The sequence below is a fragment of the Podarcis raffonei genome, chromosome 2, assembly GCF_027172205.1.
Source record: "Podarcis raffonei isolate rPodRaf1 chromosome 2, rPodRaf1.pri, whole genome shotgun sequence".
Classification (NCBI taxonomy): Eukaryota; Metazoa; Chordata; class Lepidosauria; order Squamata; family Lacertidae; genus Podarcis; species Podarcis raffonei.
The window spans coordinates 48,419,190-48,437,681 of record NC_070603.1 but is presented as its reverse complement, the minus strand read 5'-3'; the positions used below and the strand labels follow the sequence as shown (position 1 = coordinate 48,437,681).

Sequence of the window (18,492 nt, the reverse complement as noted above, 5' to 3'; positions counted from 1 at the left end):
TTATATTCAGTTTTGAGTATATGAAATAATTTTATCTAACAAGGAAGTATTGCTACTATAGTCTAAAAGTACAGATACGCTTATTGCTCACAGATCTCTACATAGCTTTAATGCAGACACATGCAAAGGAGGAAGTAATTTCATGCACCGGACAGAAGATATATTAATTAAGATAAGCTTATAAATGTCAGCTGTGGTTCTGTTTCCTAACCTTTTCCCTCTCACCTCCCAAGTAATCTCAAATAGGGAGAATTATAATTAACCCCAGCATATGCTCATTGAGCTTTTAACCCAAGAACATGTGCAACACACTTTGTTCCCCCGTTTAGAAAGGCACTGGAAACAACTTATAAGATCTATGTTCATATTATTTGCAGTGGATCTAATTTCAAACACAACTACATTAATCACCATTTTAAATGGTAACCTTTTAGCTTGTCACTGTGGAATTTGTGATGAAACATGAATGATGACAGCGTAAAATGTAGACAAGATATCTAGGACACATGTTGACTGATCTATCCCCATCCTCATTATTGCCAGTTCTCACAGGGCAATTTCTACAATGGGATAAAAGGCTGTAAGCAATGATATTTAATGAGAGAGGCATGGTTGGGAGATTTACAGCGCTTAAACCCTGCCCACCAGGGAATCAAACAACAACAACCACCTCTCTGAAGAACATGTTCTTCAGTTCTGCTGGAGGTACAGAAGAACATAGAGACCATAATAAGAAAGGAGTAGAAATGTCTGGCTGCAGGGGGGAAAGCACAGTATAAAGGGCTGAGCTGCTATAGGAGGCTTCAGAACAATGGGGCACGTCTCTTACCAAGTAAATCTTAACAAAGCTATCATTTATTTTCCTATCACATTATAATGGTTCTGACTGCCATTTGATGGCTGAAAATATCAAACCAATATATTCTTCCCAAATTAATAAAATGCAGATGCTAGACTTCAAACCTGGTGTCACACTTATGCAAAGCATGCACTTTCCAGGACCCTGTAGCCCATGTCACAACAAGGACTTCAGAGTGTCAAGGAATGGACAAGGAATCGTGTAGTCCCCAAGAGTAGCATCAAATTGTCAGGCTAATAAACCTTCAGATATCTTTCCTTAAAAAAATTCATATCAAATCCCCACTTGTTATTTCAAGAAAATGTATCTTTCCTAATATTTTGAAGCTATGGAAATGTAAAGTAGCCTTTTTATTACTTCACGTTAACAAATTTCCTTTCAAGCAGTTCTACCAATTTAAAAATACAGCACATAAGTGCATTGTGAGCACAGAATTTAAAGCATCTCAGTTCAATATACTTATTTTAAATTATTATAAATTGACCTATACCCAAAAATACTTTTCAGGGTGGGACACAAATATAAAACGCAAGCAGCGATACAATAAAATTAAGAGGAATAAAAGCATTCAACTAACTAAAAACACCACCATCTAAAATACATGAGCAAATAAACAGGTTTTAATCTGGTGCCAGATATAATAGTTTAAGTTCCAGGAGTACCACAATCAGGAGGGTATTTCACAGTTGTGGCACCATCATAGAAAAGGCCTCCTATTTTTTGTAGATACGTGTGATGTACTACTCCTAAACATTGAATTTGGACAAGGGTTGTCTCTGATATCCTGCATATATTTGGGTCTAAATTATTTGGGACCCAAATTATTTGGATCCAATTATTACTGTGATACTATGCATTAGTCTAAAGAATGGTTTAATCTGAGAGAGTTTCCATATCTCATTTATAAAGGGTCTTTCAAACACTTATTGTGGTTTATTGTGAATGTGCAGCATGTTCATGCATGCTGACTAATCACTACAAAACAGGGTAGCACAGCTCTAACCCAACACCACCAATCAGATCATTCAAATAATAACCGATGTCCCATTTATATATATATATATAAAAGTACCTGTTTCTTCAGGCTGGAGGTAAGGAATAAAGCTTAAGCTTCTTCAATCCCCTCTCTCACTATTCCTCAAGGTAAATACTGGCAGAACTGGCAGAAATCCCCTGACTTGAATGTCATATGAAGTCTTGAGGCAAACGCAGGTGAATGAGTAGGCCTGTAATCGGACTCGGGGTATTTTCCTCAGTCCAACATAATGTTTAGGCTTAGGTTTGTCAGCTGAAATACCTGTTTCTTATTTAGCCATATGTTGTCTTCCTCTTCAAGTTAATAAGGAATGCTGTTCTTTTCTCCCGGCCCTCCCTTTGCCTTGGACACTGTTCCCAGTGCACAGAAACAAGAGGTTGTAGGCCTATAGAGGGCAGCTGTGGGCACTGATAATCAGCAGAGTTCCCTGTGGTGATGACTACAATTCCCATGATGCTTCTGTTAAAGCCAAAGCTATCTCTTGGCATTTTAGGCCAAGCAGGAAGTTAAGCAGTAGGAGGTGAGCAGCAAGGCATATAAATAATCTCCCTCTAGTTTAAATAGGCTTTGGCTGCCTGCTCTGTCATGGTTGTCATTGTTAATGTTCAGAGACACGGTCCACACATAATATATAATTTTCTTCCAGTGTTACAATGAACACATTGACATGATCAAATTTGGCTTAATAAATCAGGATATGCATGAGCTCTTACTTTGCTACTCACTTCACGTGAGTGGAGAAGCAAACCACGATGCTGCAGTTACGTATAGCTTCCTGTTAGGTGTGAATCAGGAAACTATGGTTAATGGTTTCTAAACAAGCTAAGATAGGAAACCATGATTTAAAGTTGGCTTTCACTTCCTGGGTGTTTGCAGGCCATTATCCACAGTTCCTGGTTTGCACAAAATGGTTGACTGCAGCTTCCTAGCTTGTTTTCCCACTCAAATGTAGTATCTGCATATGATGCTCTGTGGGAGCCCAAAATTTGGCACTCCGAAATGGATCGTCTAAATTATGTCTTCTCAATTTTGCACCTCCTCGACTTGGCACCCTGTGTGAGGGATCCACCCATACCGTCCTAAATATGAGTTTGTGTGTACTCTGACATATTAAACAAGGATTTGATCATGTGAACTAAGTCAGCATGTTATTTGTGTTATAGCTCTTCAGGTAGAAACCCTCTCCCCCCCCTTATGCTCAATTTTCCGTTCCCTACTCCCCCTGCTCAATTTTCCTACAACCTACATCCTAGGGACAAATGTTTGTTACTTGCTTCATTTAAAATTCCACTGTTTTCTAGATCCAGGGTTAAAGAGACATTTGTTATACAATTATACCCCTATAACTTATTTCTTTTGGTTATTCCATGACCCAAACACCCATTCCTGATAAAATGGAGAAGGTGAGAAAGCATGGCTGGAGCTAAAAAAGCTTGCTGTTGATTGTGTGGATCTGTGGATTGTATGGATCTGTGATCACAACATTGTATATTGGATATGGATGCAAGCTACACAAACACCATGGGGCCAACACCTCAGCCTGAACACATGGGCTGAGGCCATATTACATATTACATGGCTTTGTCGAAGGGGTATGACATGGGAAGGCCTGAAGCCTTATCTGACCTCATGCAATTCAGTAGTGAGCCTGCCAGATGCCCCGATCATTCAGCTAGATGAAAATAATCTGGTAAACTAGAAAGGCATCAACCTCACATTCGCAGCAGCACTGGACCTCAAGGCATTGTACACAATGCACCCAGTAATGACAATTCTGTGATCAGAACTGCTGGAACATGAGTCAATGAACAAGGTGATGCAGCACATGTTGGCACTCAGGACCAGATCATTTGGCATCCTGGCATCAGATTTGACAATGGGATTGGGGTTGCAGATGTGAGTAGTTTGGGGTCGACTCAAGTGATGGATAAGGCATTAGGTTGGATCCTGAGTCTAAGCGGACAGAGAGTTGGGAACACCCCACCCCGGTCCAAGGAATCAGGGTATCCGTTAAAGGGATCCAAGGGGAGGTACTTTTGTCTGGCTGCCCAGACGGAGGCTGATGGGCCATAGTACAACCAAAATGGTGTTCCTTTTGAGGCTTTAAAATGCAGCAGTTACTCAGTCACTGTGGGGAATCCAGATGTCTTCTGCCAAGGGTGTATTTTTATGAAAATGGTGAGCTTCCTCAGTGTTCAAAGTGCAATACATTGACACTGGGAAATTATACTACCACCACCAGCAATACCATTGTGGTAGAGAAAGCTCTGTAAAATGTGGTTACACAAGCAGCTGGGTACCTATTGGATGGTGCCTGTAAAATCTGTGACAACAAACACCAAGTACTTCCTTGGAGTAAAGTGCATGCAACTCCACTGGGAGAGTGAAGAGTTAATAATTGTAGGAGGGCCATCTTTCTCCCAGAGATATTGATAAGATGGTTGACTGTTCTTAGAGGCCCTAGATCTTAATTGCATTTTATATTAAAATAATTTAGTGTTATTTTAGTAATCAACGGTGTTTGTTCAAACAGGAAACTTGAGGACAACTCTACTACATCACTAGTCATATTATACAAGCATGACAGCACTTCTGTAGGGATTTTAAAAATACTGTGAATACCTGGAGCACTACTTCCCCCCTCCTCCAGCAATGTTCCATCATTTCCAGAACTCTCTCTATTTTATAAGATGTTTTATTTTGTTCTTCTTTGCAATCTCTCAGCAATCCTGCACAACAGAGAAAGACTACCCTCTATCTATTATGTCTGGAGAACTATATATCACACTATTACAGGTCTATCCTTCAAGGCTAAAATGAGGTTGGGGCATGCTCTGACCAATTTCTGGGATAATATAGATTAAATTCTATGCTAGTCCTTTTCATTTCCAATTGACATCAACTATTGTTGCTATTCCATTAAATACTCAACTCATTCTTAATGCTGCTCTAACCACAATGCTGAATGTGAAAGGGTGACATAAATAGAAAAGAGAGCCTGTCATTGATTTCTTCTCTTCCTTTTAGCTTTGTTGTAAGATCATCCTGGGGGAAAATTATTTGGGTAGACATGGAGCAGGACTGGTACCACAGATGGAAAACCTTTGTTATTTTATTCTGTTAATATTTACAAAATTACATGCCCCTAATTGAATACAAGTTTGTAACTCAATCAAGGGCTTGTGCTAACATCATAAATATTGACAGAACAGTTCACACGCTTAATGAATAGTGGAAAATTCTGGGAGAATAGTGCCCACCTAAGGATAATAGTACTTTTGTGTGTGTTGCCCTATCCTCTAATGAAAACAAGGATTATTGTAAGACACACCCCGGAAAAAAAAAGGATAAGCAGAAAGATCAAATCAGCATTTAAAATAAATAGGGGGGGGGGGAGAGAGAGATGAGAATGGTAGGAAGGAAGGAGAATGCCTTTAAATTGATGCTGACAGAGGAAGATTACAGTTTGTGTGATGTCAGGTTTCAGATTACTATGCTCCATTTATAATTAAGGCTACTGTGAAAGCCTTTTTGACTGTAATCAAATCATAAGCAGCTGAAAGGAGTAATACCTTACAGAGAACAGCCGTTATCCACTAAACATATCTTACAATCTTGCACTGGCAAACATATCCACATTTGGAACATTAATGAAAAGTGGCATGCAGGAGCATTTACAGTGTCAAACTGTAACCTCTACTGTGCACTATCAATTCAGTTTAGCACCCTGCAGAAGGTACTCTGGGCCTGGAAGAATTGATCCATAAGGGAATATTGAATATTAAGAAGGAAAAAGAACTATATGGACTAGCAAATTATTATTATTTCTATAATTTCACTTTGAAAGCCACATATGCATACTTACATTTCTGTTGATGATTTTAATCATGACATTTTTATTTTAGGATTTTTTTGCTTTCTATGCTGTGTTGGGTGTGGCTTGCAATAAAAGATTGCAACATAGAAATATGAGATACAGTACATATTTAAAAAGACTTATATTTTATTATCTGCTATTTGCAAGGTAATTTGGGTTAATACTAATGCTAAATATTATAATTTCTATAGGAGTTGAGACTATATTTACTCATAAACATTCCTTGTTTAAAGAGAAAAGCAAATTATGGTTATACAGCTCTTTATATAATCTTCAAATGGCCATAAAGGAATCAAGAGATTCTCCTTCTTAAATCTTGGATTCAGAACTTATTAACGTGACCTGTGTGCTCAGCCAACTGCTTATTTAACTTGATTTTAGAAATGCATTAGCTAAAGAGATGAATGAAATTTAATCCTAGCTTTATACTTCTTATTAAGATAATATGTGGCTCTGTTACAAGTGTGTACTACTGTACAAGCATTTAGTAAGTATGATAAGGTTAGCACAGAAAAATTGTATGCTGTAACTATTATGTAACACAAACCAACCATTGCTTATTAAAATACTGTTACTTGGACCTCTTTCATGCTAGAAACTTTAGTTTTAATTAGTGCAGGGTAATAGTATCTAATTCAGCAGAGCCCTGTAAGATTTTTATGACCTCAAGTAGATTTCTTGAATTGAAATCCCATTCACACTATGGTTAATACTTACACATTAAGCAGGATAGTGTGAGTGAAATATTAGATTCTCCTGCTATAATATTTTAATTAGTATTTCTGTTATTTATGATGTTGGTATAAAATACATCTGTTTATACAGACACTGTGTTGTAACCCCAGGATAAAATAAAATATGTGACATGTGTTTGTCACTCAGGCAAGTAGGAAAAAAACCAAACACTTTTACAGAAGGCTAAATGGTGTATCTCAAACAATAATTTACACTGGAAAGGTTAAACTATCAAATGAACTGCCGGTTAAAATTTGCAAGCACAACAGTGATTAAGCATTTCCCTCTACTACATTTTGTTTTAAGAAGTTTACATGTGTAAACAAAAACAATTCTACATCAGGCAGGAAAGGGGGACTTGTATAGATTTATCCTCATGACCCTAGTGTTATGGGTGAATGAAGCCACTAATATCACTTTTGCACTGCAATATCCATTCAGAAGGGTCAAGTGTGAAATAAGGACACAAGACAATAATTTTCAAAATCAGTTGGTTCTGTACATATGCGCAAGGTCAGTTTCAGAAGGTAAGATTGGTTTTGGTTTTTGCTCAGCTCATGGCATTTGATTTGTAGAGTCCCACAAGTTTCCATCTAATCACCCATTTTTTTAAAACATCTATATAAAATGCCTTGTTGAAATAACCTGGGAATTTGGAGTTAGGTGTCACAGGGCAACTATTTCTCCTTGTCACCTTGATCAGGTGAGGCTGTAGAAATGCTGAACCACTGTCAGGACTTGGTGATGAACTACATGAGGATCAATAAACTGGAGCTGAACCCTGACAAGGCAGAGTAGGTGCTTCCCAGGACTAGGAACTGGGTGTGCAAATAGTACTGGCGGGTTTGCATTCCCACCAAAGGAATAAGCATACAACTCCAACACTGTAATTATAGATCCAAGTAGCCTTAGATCACCTTTTGCCAATTTCGGCTGGCTATAGTGATTCAAAAATAACCTGGCTATAGTGATTCAACCTTCCAGTTGGATAAATGCAATGCATTGCACATGTGGCTGCTGGTTCGGAAGATGCAATTAGCACAGAATTCTGACTGGTTTGTCTAGATAGAATCATATTACATCTATTCTGAAGGAATTACACTGTTTTTATTTGTTTCCAAACTCAATTAAAAATGCTTGTGTTTACCTTTAAAGACCTCAATTGCTAAGGACCCAAATATGTATTTTTGCATATATCAAGCTGCCTGTACATTAAGGTCTCCAATGAGACCCTTATCTGAGTTCTGTATGTAAGACAGGTGCTTTATGTATTTACCCATGTAAGGTAAAGTAAAGGGACCCCTGACTGTTAGGTCCAGTCGCGAACGACTCTGGAGTTGCGGTGCTCATCTCACTTTACTGGCCGAGGGAGCCAGACAACTTCTGGGTCATGTGGCCAGCATGACTAAACCGCTTCTGGCTAACCAGAGCACCGCACGGAAATGCCGTTTACCTTCCCGCTGGAGCAGTACCTACTTATCTACTTGTATTTTGACATGCTTTTGAACTGTTAGGATGGCGGGAGCTGGGACTGAACAATGGGAGCTCACCCTGTCGCGGAGATTCGAACCGCCGACCTTCCAATTGGCAAGCCCTAGGCTCAGTTTGGAGGGGTCTTTCTTGGCAGGGGAGCCCTGGCTTTGGAATACCCTCCAAAAGGAAGTAAGACTGGCACTAACATAGCATTCTTGTTGGGGCCAAGTTAAGTAGTTTTTTTAATTTGCTCAGCCTTTTAAAATCTCAAAAATAGTATAAAAGGAAATTAAATTTCCCATGTCCTTTATATTTTTACTGAAATGTATTTATATTTTTGAATAGTAAAATATATCCATTTAAGGAAAATACAGTTTTTACAGTTGTAATAGAAATCATGGTTGCACCATTTCTATTCCCCTTACCACAGCTAAACCACATATACGAGTGAAGAAAGCCAAGTCAACTAACCTAGGATGTAATTGACAATTGTAAAAAATTTACATTTATCTCACTCAGCATGGAGAATCAAAAAGGCTATCTTGAAACTCCATTCCCAGAAACACTATTTCAGGAAGGCTATCAGCATTTAAGAATGAAGCATAACATTGGCAGATAAACTGATCTTAAGGGACTAGTAAAACAAATGGGATGGCAAATTAATCCTGCAAAGGAATTCCACCTATTGTTTTAAAATGCTGAATTTTTAAAAACTATGTCTCCAACTTTTAAAGGGCTTAAAGTTATCATTCTTTTGCCTCTTGAGGACATTTTCCCATTTGTGTATTATTATTTTTCTTGAATCCATTAAAAGGATAATTATTTGCAAAAACTACTGATTAAGCTTGTGTTTGTCACAGCCAGATTCACTGAGTACATTATTTTTATATTTTGAAAAAAGATTCCTGTGAATTATTCTTTTTGTATTTTTTTCAGCAGGCAGGTGGAAGTAGGCGTGAGTGGGAGGGTAAATGTTCAGGTGAACAGATGCCATAACTTTATTGAGAGGTTGTAAGGAAATGGCACACAGTGACATACTGAAGGCTGACATGAAGTATTGCAACTGAAACATTGTGACAGGGAAACATGAAAGACAAACTTCCTGAGGAGCTCTCATAAGACTAACAGGAGAGTGAGAGGCAAAAGCAGGAAAGTTAATGGGATTTCCTTTTCAAATATAGGATCTCCAGTGCAGTAACCATAACAATATACAGTGGTACCTCGGGTTACAGACACTTCAAGTTACAGACGCTTCAGGTTACAGACTTCGCTAACCCAGAAATAGTACCTCGGGTTAAGAACTTTGTTTCAGGATGAACAGAAATCACGCGGCGGTGGCAGCGGGAGACCCCATTAGCTAAAGTGGTGCTTCAAGTTAAGAACAGTTTCAGGTTTAGAACGGACATCCAGAACGAATTAAGTTCTTAACTTGAGGTACCACTGTAATATGTATAGTGGAGTATGAGGGTGAGTATGTAAAATGCCTTCACAAGGTTGAGACTATTGGTTAGTTTAGCTCAGTACTGTCTGCTCAGGTTGGTAGCAACTCTCCGGTGTTTTAGACAGGAGGTGTTTTTTGGGGGGGCTTCCTATTCCCAGCCCTACCTGGATATGTCAGGCATTGAACATGGGACCTTCTGAATGCCAAGCATGCATTATCGCTAAGCTATGACCCATCTCCGTTAAGGTCTTGTAGTTGAACACACTTAATAATATCCTATAATTGTAGAGTTGGAAGGGACCAATGCCCAATGTGGGGTTCAAACCCACAGCTCTGAGATTAAGAGTCTCGTGTTATACCAGCTGAGCTCTTGCCTAGGTTCTAAGAATCTTGGTAGATAAAAGTTTGAGGTATACTAAACAGCCTTAGGATGAGTATCTGTCCAATTCATGCAGTTTCGTGAATATTTTTCTGAAGAACATAGACATTTCACCATTTACTACTAAGCTGTTATAAATCTGGAATAGGATAAAGCCTGAAATTCAGTATTTTCATAGGCAATAAAATCCACCAATACTGCAATTGAAATTCCATAATATGCATATAAGTGAATGTGAAATTTCTCAAGGCAAGACAATGTATGCCGCATTGGAAGATATCAATTTCACACACACCAACACAGATCATATTGTTTCTATAAAATAACAAATACAGTCACGGGAAAAAGAAAGCGCACCCTCTTTGAATTCTGTGGTTTTACATATCAGGACATAATAGCAATCATTTGTTCCTTAGCAGGTCTTAAAATTAGGTAAATACAACCTCAGGTGAACAACAACACATGATATGTTACACTGTGTCATGATTTCTTTAACAGAAATAAAGCCAAGATGCAGAAATCATGGGTAAAAAAACTATTTTGAAAAGAAAGACTGTAGCTTGAAATCTCTGAAACACATTTTGGTCATTCTAATTGCTTCTGGAGGAGCTTCTCTGGTTAGAGTGAATGGCTTGGCCATAATACTGGCAGTGTAGACTGTATTGGCTTCTATGTAGTGGGTCTACGTGCTGCCATTTGCACCTTTGGTATTCAGTTGCAATTTAAACGTTCTCAAAAGCAGTTTCACTTTAGCAAATATTTTCTGTACCCTTTATATGCACAATTATTTCAAGAGACAATCACACACTCTTAAATCACCCCCAAGTTTCAGTTTAATAACAGGATGAGTAGCACAAAACAGTCTGGCAGATGACCAGTGCATGAATATCATGCATACCACTTGCGTAGGAGCTAAGTTGTTCTCTACACCTAATATATGGAATCACATGCGAGGATAATGCATTCACTTGATAAATACAACCACTGAAGAATAGCAAGCAAAATCTATTGTTGGCAATCACCCAAAATTATAAACCTACTCATGCTGCCCTGTTCTCTGCATTTATAGTTGACTAGCATATTAATCTATACCTAGTTTCTACAGAAAAAACTATTCAATTCATCCACTTTTAGGTTAATGGAAGGAAGCATCAATATAAACCTATTAAATATTAAAATCTAAATACTATTTAGATATATATTATAGAGTGTTTGGGGAGGAATGTATGTGTAGCATGGCACACTTTGAATATGACAATTCACACAAGCAAGTAAGGTCGCTATAGGAAGCATTTATTCATTTTCTTTTTCACAGTTATATCATTACTTGATAAAGACATAGAGCTTTGGGCTTCACAACCTGTGAAAGGGTAGGAATTCTATTAAGAGGGTCTACCATCATTCATGGTTCTTGTTGGTTTCCTACAAGAAGGAAAAGTCTTTATCAGTCTTTGCAGGGCTTTTTTGAGCTGGAACGTGCCGGAACACAGTTCCAGCACCTCTTACCTCGTCCCTGTGACTCACAAGGAGACCCTCCCCAGAACATGAAGGGGACATCCTCCATGGGCTCCAGAGAAGGTCTCCTTGTGAGCTGGAGGCACAGAAGGGCTCTTCAGCCTCCAGGCTAACAGCTAATGCATGGTAAGAAGCCCAGCGCATCAGCTCTGCAAGCCGCCCTGTCTCTCCTGCTTGTGCCAAAGAGGCAAGGCTGTTCCATGGACTGTCAGAGCTGAGGCACAGGGAAGAAGCCTCCCTGTACGTCAGCTCTGCAAGCCGCCCTCTTTGGGCTCTGGGGTGGGTCTCCTCTTTGAGCCACTAGGACTCTCCAGGGTGCTCCCCATTATATGCAATTTTGCATATGCCCGCAGGGGCCCCAAACGGAACCTCTGCACAAATGGGAAGTCACCTCTAATACTAGTACAAAGGTCTGTTTGTGATGAGTTCCTGCACCTTTTTTTCTAGAAAAACGCACTGTGTCTTTGAAAAGTGAATGTACCTGGCAGGTGTCCTTTGGCAGAACGTCCTTCAAAGTAGACACCGGCAATGAGAAAGCCCTGTTTCTTTTAGCCAAATGCCTAACATCAGAAAGGCAGTGTTTCACCCAATGAATTTAGAAATGCAGATAACAAACAAAAAGAGGCAAGCCTTCAGTTACCTTAGATCCAGGCCATTTAAAGCAAAACCATAAATGTATACGTGGTAGACAACCTAAAAAGACAATACTACAGTAAAAACAAAAATGTAAACACATCAGTAAACACAATTCCCTGATCTTTCTGACTGATCCCTCTTTAAGCTTTTGGGAACAGGCCTGAATCAGAAATGTGGAACCTGTGGCCCTCCAGATCTTATTGGACTACCAATCCAACATCCTGACCACTGGCCACACTGGCTGGGGCCAATGAAAACTGGGAGTCCAACAACAGTTGAAGGAGCTCTGGCTCTGCATTCTTTGTCTAAATGGAGTCATGGTATCTTAACCAGTTTCATTTCAAATTCTGTAAAGCACAACTTTTCTAGAACTATATCTTTGTTATAATTATTTCTGCCTTCCTGATATTAATTTATGTTGACATTAGTATCCTGTCATATGGCACAGCAGTGCTCTTAGTTCTTTTGGCATGGCAATCTTCTGTTGCAAAGGGGTCTGCCTTTTCCAAGGACATTTTATGGACTTGCAGGTGGGTGCTACAATGCCCAACTGGGATGGTGGGAAGCTGCCATATGCTTGGTAGCAAACAAACAAGAAACACACAGTTCAAACGTAATGAAAAGGTTGGCACACGGTGAACACTATGCAAAAATGCCTGACACAAACAGAATGTTTCCAGTTATCAGATAAATATCAGATGATATTGAAAACCTCTCCCACCATTGTGTATGTTTCAAGCTCCTAACATAGAACTTGACAAATTGAGTGATACAATTCCTAGGCTGATTAATTACTACAGTGGCACCTCGGGTTTCAAACGCTTCAGGTTACATACACTTCAGGTTACAGACTCTGCTAACCCAGAAATATTACCTCGGGTTAAGAACTTTGCTTCAGGATGAGAACAGAAATCATGCTCCAGCGGCGCGGCAGCAGCAGGAGGCCCCATTAGCTAAAGTGGTGCTTCAGGTTAAGAACAGTTTCAGGTTAAGAACAGACCTCCGGAATGAATTAAGTACTTAACCCGAGGTACCACTGTATTTACATTTGTTTCTTCTTTAGAAGAGCACAGGTGGTGCCACACAGGAAGCCCAAGTCCTTGCAGATACAACCGTACCTTGGAAGTCCAGTGGAATGCATTCCGGAAGTCTGTTCGACTTCCAAAATGTTTGGAAACCACGGAAGGCCCGTTGGACGTTCAGCTTCCAAAAATAGTTTGCAAACCGGAACACTGACTTCCAGGTTTGCTACATTCGGGAGCCGAAACGTTCAAGAACTAAGCTGTTCAGAAACCAAGGTATGACTATACAGAGAAAATGTCATAAGGTACTTGCAAGTGTTTAAGTTCCGTAGATCAAAGTGGTTCAGTAGGCATGTAGGGGGCAAGGCAATCCCTCAGCTAAACAAGTTCCAAGCTGTTAAGGGCTGCATATACCTGGAGACCTTGGATGTGGGCCAGTGGCAAATTGGCAGCTAGTGCAGAACTTTGAGCAGAGGTGTACTATGCTAGCAGAATCTCATTTGGGTCAGCAACCAAACCGCAACATTCTGTAGTAACTGCAGATTCCAGACAAATTGCAAGGAAAGCCCCACATAGATTGCTCTGCAGTAATGCAGTCTTGAAGTTACCAATGCCTGAATTACTTCGGTCAAGCTATCAAGCTCCAGGAATGGCTACCACTGCCACATCTGATGAGACTCTGGGAAAGTGCTCCTAGCCACAGGGGTCAGCTGGGCCTCTAGTAAACAGGTCCATTTTTCAGATATACGAACCACTCATCCACAGCACTTGCTGGAATTCAAACTTACTTTATTCACTCTAATCTAGCTCACCACTGTATCCAGGTCCTGGTCCAGGCCTGCATAGCCTCCTTAGTGAGATGGCATTGAGAAATAGAGCTAAGTGTCTCAAATCACCTAATGTAATGGTTCTAGGGGTTGCTCGTGCGTAAGCAGGTACCTATCTCCCCGGCTGGGTGCAAACACCTGGCTGGGTTGCCAAAGTGAACCTTTTTCTGTCCGGACAGCCACTCACCCGTGGCTGACTCAATCGCTGGCAGAATCCGTCAGTGGGCGTTTCTTAAACTTCTTCCAGCAAAGAAGTTCTTTGACGCCTAGTCTCCGCCTACCCTCTCTGCGCAGAAGCCTTCTGCGCAGGGAGGGCGTGGGCAACGGAGGACCCCTACTCTCCCCGCTGGTCCCAGGCAAGGAGTCATGAGACCGCCTCACCACTTCCCCCAGCTGCCCCCCCTTCTCCACTGGTGCTACGCTGATTCTCTTCCCCAGAAGATGGGCTGCTCCTCCCGATCCCTGGACGCTCTCTGGAATCCCTCTGGCTTTTGCTCTCCCCCTCCAGTACTGATGGCAGTTCCCTGACACCTAACAATATGAAAAGCTAAGAAGAAACATAGGTCTTTCCTTTGCTCAGGTGTTTGTCTATCTGAAGCATAAGAAATTATTGAATTTCAAGGTGATGTTCAAGACAGAATGTGATGGTACTGGGGAAAGGCTGTAACTCAGTGGTTGAGCATCTGCTTTCTATGCATGAGGTCTCAGGTTCAGTCACCAGCATCTCCAGGTAGTGTTGAGAACGGTTTCCTTGTCTGAAATCATGGAATTTTGAAGGGTGGCTGTATTTTGGTTCTCATATTGTTTCAGAAAGTATGAATTTGGTAGATTCAGTTTTCAATAAGAACTAAATCGAATTTGTCCCTCATCCCTAGTCATAACATGCATGTTCCTGACTGGGGTGGTGGTGGTACAGAGTTACATAAGAGAATGACACATTTCCTGTTTTTTTTACTAGATTTGGAATGTTTGTTTGTGTTCCCGAAACTAAAAGGACATGAATAGAACTGCCCAAGATTGACCTCTAAGTAAAGGACACTTTCATGAGCCACGCTGAGGACTGCTTCTCACAATACAACAACCAAAAGGTGTTCCATACACCTTGTGGCTTTTGTTTTTCACTGGCAAATATACTTTTCCGTGGCTTTTCATAGCATGCAGCCAAATTAAGAGGTCAGGGCTGATCTATATGACAAACCAGTATGTACAAAATGGCTTGCTGCAAGGAGCTCTTGCCACCCAGAGGCAGTTTCAGGCTGGCAGTGCATATGGTGTCTGCATTACAAAATGTACCCCTTTCTTAAAATGGTATTTTTTTATTGTATTCTTAAAAGTAAATAATGTAGAGTGAGTAAATAAGATAAAAACATAGATCCAAAGATTGCTAGAAAATACTCAAAGAAAGAAAAAAGAATGAGCAACAAAGATGAAACCTTAAGAGTTGCTTGTTAAGCTCACGTTTTTTAAGTTCCAAGGTGTATTAAACTGAATCTGAATTCTATCCAATGCACATCCATATTATGTGAGGAAGTACAAAAACTGATTTAAACATCATCTGTGAAAATAGCCTAAGTTTTGTCTTGGTACAGGGCAGATGACTGACTTTTCCCCATTAGCTGGACTGGGATTCTGCAAGTGGTCAGCACTCCTGTGGGTTACTGAGGGCAATTATGTACTTCTGCCTACAAGTCAAAGATTAAATGGTGGAAGAGTTATGAGCATTTCCAACCACCACACTTCTTAATTATTTACTTTCTTTTCTTAAACCTGAGCTCTGAAGGGAAAATATTTGCTCCTTTTTCTCTTCCTGCAAGCCCCTCTAAAACCATTTATTATTAAAGAACTTCTGGGGAAAGATGAGGACAAAAAAGACTCCTATCTAGAAAGCAAACAAACAAACTTTTTTGCTTACCTTATTTTGCTTGCTCTATCATGTGTTGAATTACTGAATAATATCAAGTGAGATCTAGACATTTGGATGATATAATGTGGTGGAACAATGTTTTGCTTGCAGCAATTATTTGTGAGTTTAGGCATCTGCAACACGTTCAGGATTTGTGTGAGATAAGACTCTGAAATAACTTTAACATTGCCCTCCTCTGTCTATTGTGAATAAAAAGATGGATTCAGTTGGAGAATAAAGTATTACACAAGTGACTTCAGCAAATCAGCGACACAGGCAGCAAAGGAAGGAGACTGATGTACAGAGAAACAAATACATAAATAAGTTCTCTAACATCTCAGTAATCAATCAGAACAATTATGTTTCTAACAACTCATTCCCACAACAGTTTTTGGGTTTTTTTGTAATTAAGCAGGTCTCTTCCCTCTCCCCCCCTCTGGCCCCGCATATGCTTTTCATTAGGGTGGCAGTACTCACATCTCATTTACTGTATGGACATCATTAGAGTGAGCAGCCCAGAAAGATTATTAGCGCTGCATCTGAACTCTGCAAATGTCAAGCCAAATGGGAATGGTGGATAGTGATACGAAACCTATTCCAGTTATCATATGTTAATGAAAAGAAACAATTCAGTTTTCAAGAGGAAGAATGCATGAGGTAGATTTATGAAGAGCCAGCATATATACACTTTTCTGTATTCCCCTCCTCATTAAAATATGTAGATACTACCATTAGACAGTCAGTATACAAGCTTACACCACAAGCCTTCAGAGTGAAGCTAAGAACAGTGCAATTTGCAAGTTGGGACAACCACAAAAGTGGCCCTTGCTTCTATCTCTTAATAAAAATAAATAATTTACCATCACAGCTGATCAGACCAATTAGACACTAGTCACCAATTATGCTAGTGCAATGGCAATGAAGTTGATTGTTCTACACTAGTCTAAGGTGGCTCCTTGCATCATTGCTTTACCAGTGCCTCATCAGCAAAAGTAAAGTGTGTCAGCATACTTTCTTATGTTTTTTCTAAGAAACCCTCTCCCAACTGATTTGTCAGAATCCAGACATCCAATTGTTTTTCAAAAAATGCTTAATGCTATATTACCTCAGTCACATTTGATATTTCTCAGAGGTTTTGTATGTTTATATATATGAATTTAATTGACAGTTTCACATTTAATATTTTGCAAATGCATCACAAATAAGATATCCAGATATGAGCACATGACCTCTATACAATTTTAATTAATGAAGTTTTCCTACTAGGCCATGTGTGTGTGTGTATAAAATAAATCAAAAACAAATACTAATAAAAGTGTTATAATCTGTTACACCATTGTATTCAATGTTTACATACTTGTTCCTGTACATACAATGGCCTGGAATCAACAAACTCATTCCACTAATGTAAGCCAGCTCAAGGACTCACACTAGCACCATGGGGCCCCACCTCTCTCCCTATGCCTCTTGTGCCTCCTCCAAATCCACTTTGGAGAGTCGGGAAAACTCCCGGATAGCATACAAGGGAAGGAGACCCTCTTGACCCTCTCTAGTTGCAGGGAACTGCTTTCATATAGCTGTATGTGTATGCACAACCTAATGCAATTGTACAATACCAGTCTATGTACAGTGGTACCTCGCAAGACGAATGCCTCGCAAGACAGAAAACTCGCTAGACGAAAGGGTTTTCCGTTTTTTGAGCTGCTTCGCAAGACGAATTTCCCTATGGGCTTGCTTCGCAAGACGAAAACGTCTTGCAAGTTTGTTTCCTTTTTCTTAACACCGTTAATACAGTTGTGACTTGACTTCGAGGAGCAACTCATAGAACGCAGTGTACATAGTAGCCTTTTTTGAGGTTTTTAAAGACTTTGGTGATTTTTGAAGCTTTTCCAAAACTTCTTTTGCAGCCATTTGGTAAGTTAAGTTTTTAAAACTTTTTTGGGGGGTTTTGGATTTTGGGTTGGGGTGTTTGGAATTCAAGGACTTGGTGTTGGGGAGGGGTTTGCAAGAATCTGGAAGCTTGTGTGTTTTTTCTCTGCATTTTTATGATTTTTTGTGACCTTTGGGGCACTCTGCTGTTTTTTTAAAAAAATTCTGGATTTGAATTTCTGTGTGCTGGGTGGCTGGGGGAACAGTTGGGGAGGGGTTTGCAAGTATCTGGAAGCTTGGTTTTTTTTCTGCATTTTTATGATTTTCTGTGACCATTGGGCCACTCTGCTGTTTTTTTAAAAAAATTCCGGGTTTGAATTTTTAAATGCTCTTTACAGTATGTGTGACTTTAAAGAGCACTTAATAAACTCTTGTTGTACCAAATTTGGCTTTGTTTGGACTTTTTTTGACCATAGGAACGCATTAATTGATTTTCAATGCATTCCTATGGGATTTCGTGCTTCGCAAGACGAAAAATTCGCTAGACGAAAAAATTCGTGGAACGAATTAATTTCGTCTTGTGAGGCACCACTGTATCAAAATGTGTCTACATGTGTATGAAATATATATCTTGGCCATTTATAGGACTGAGAGCAGCATTATATTGCAGGACCACCTTCTTTCATATATTTTCCCCTTAATGCTCTGGTTTTCATCTGAGGTACTGCTCCAGCGCCTCAGCAGGACAGACCTGAGGATTAGGGAAAACACTCTGTGGAACAACCTGCCAATGAAGATTCTTCAGGTACTGATGCTTAATGTTTTATATAAGTTTAAAAGAAATAAATCAAATTAAAAATGCAGTGCACATTCAGACATGCATCAGCACCGGCTACATGAGCAAGATGCTGCTATTGAAC

At 39.7% G+C, this 18,492-nt stretch overlaps 1 protein-coding gene across 13 annotated transcripts in view; it reads right to left on the bottom strand.

Moving 5' to 3' along the window:
• Positions 1–18,492, bottom strand: part of TENM2 (teneurin transmembrane protein 2) — a 719,087-nt gene that overhangs the window by 521,748 nt on the left and 178,847 nt on the right. For 2 of the 13 annotated variants that reach the window (XM_053376496.1, XM_053376498.1), the window contains exon 1: positions 1,932–2,307. The exons of 10 other annotated variants lie outside the window; for them this stretch is intronic. The gene's annotated coding sequence lies outside the window, so the exon portion shown is untranslated. Of the gene's footprint in view, positions 1–1,931; positions 2,308–18,492 lie in introns of those variants that run through there. One more of the 13 variants, XM_053376500.1, reaches the window with a different exon arrangement.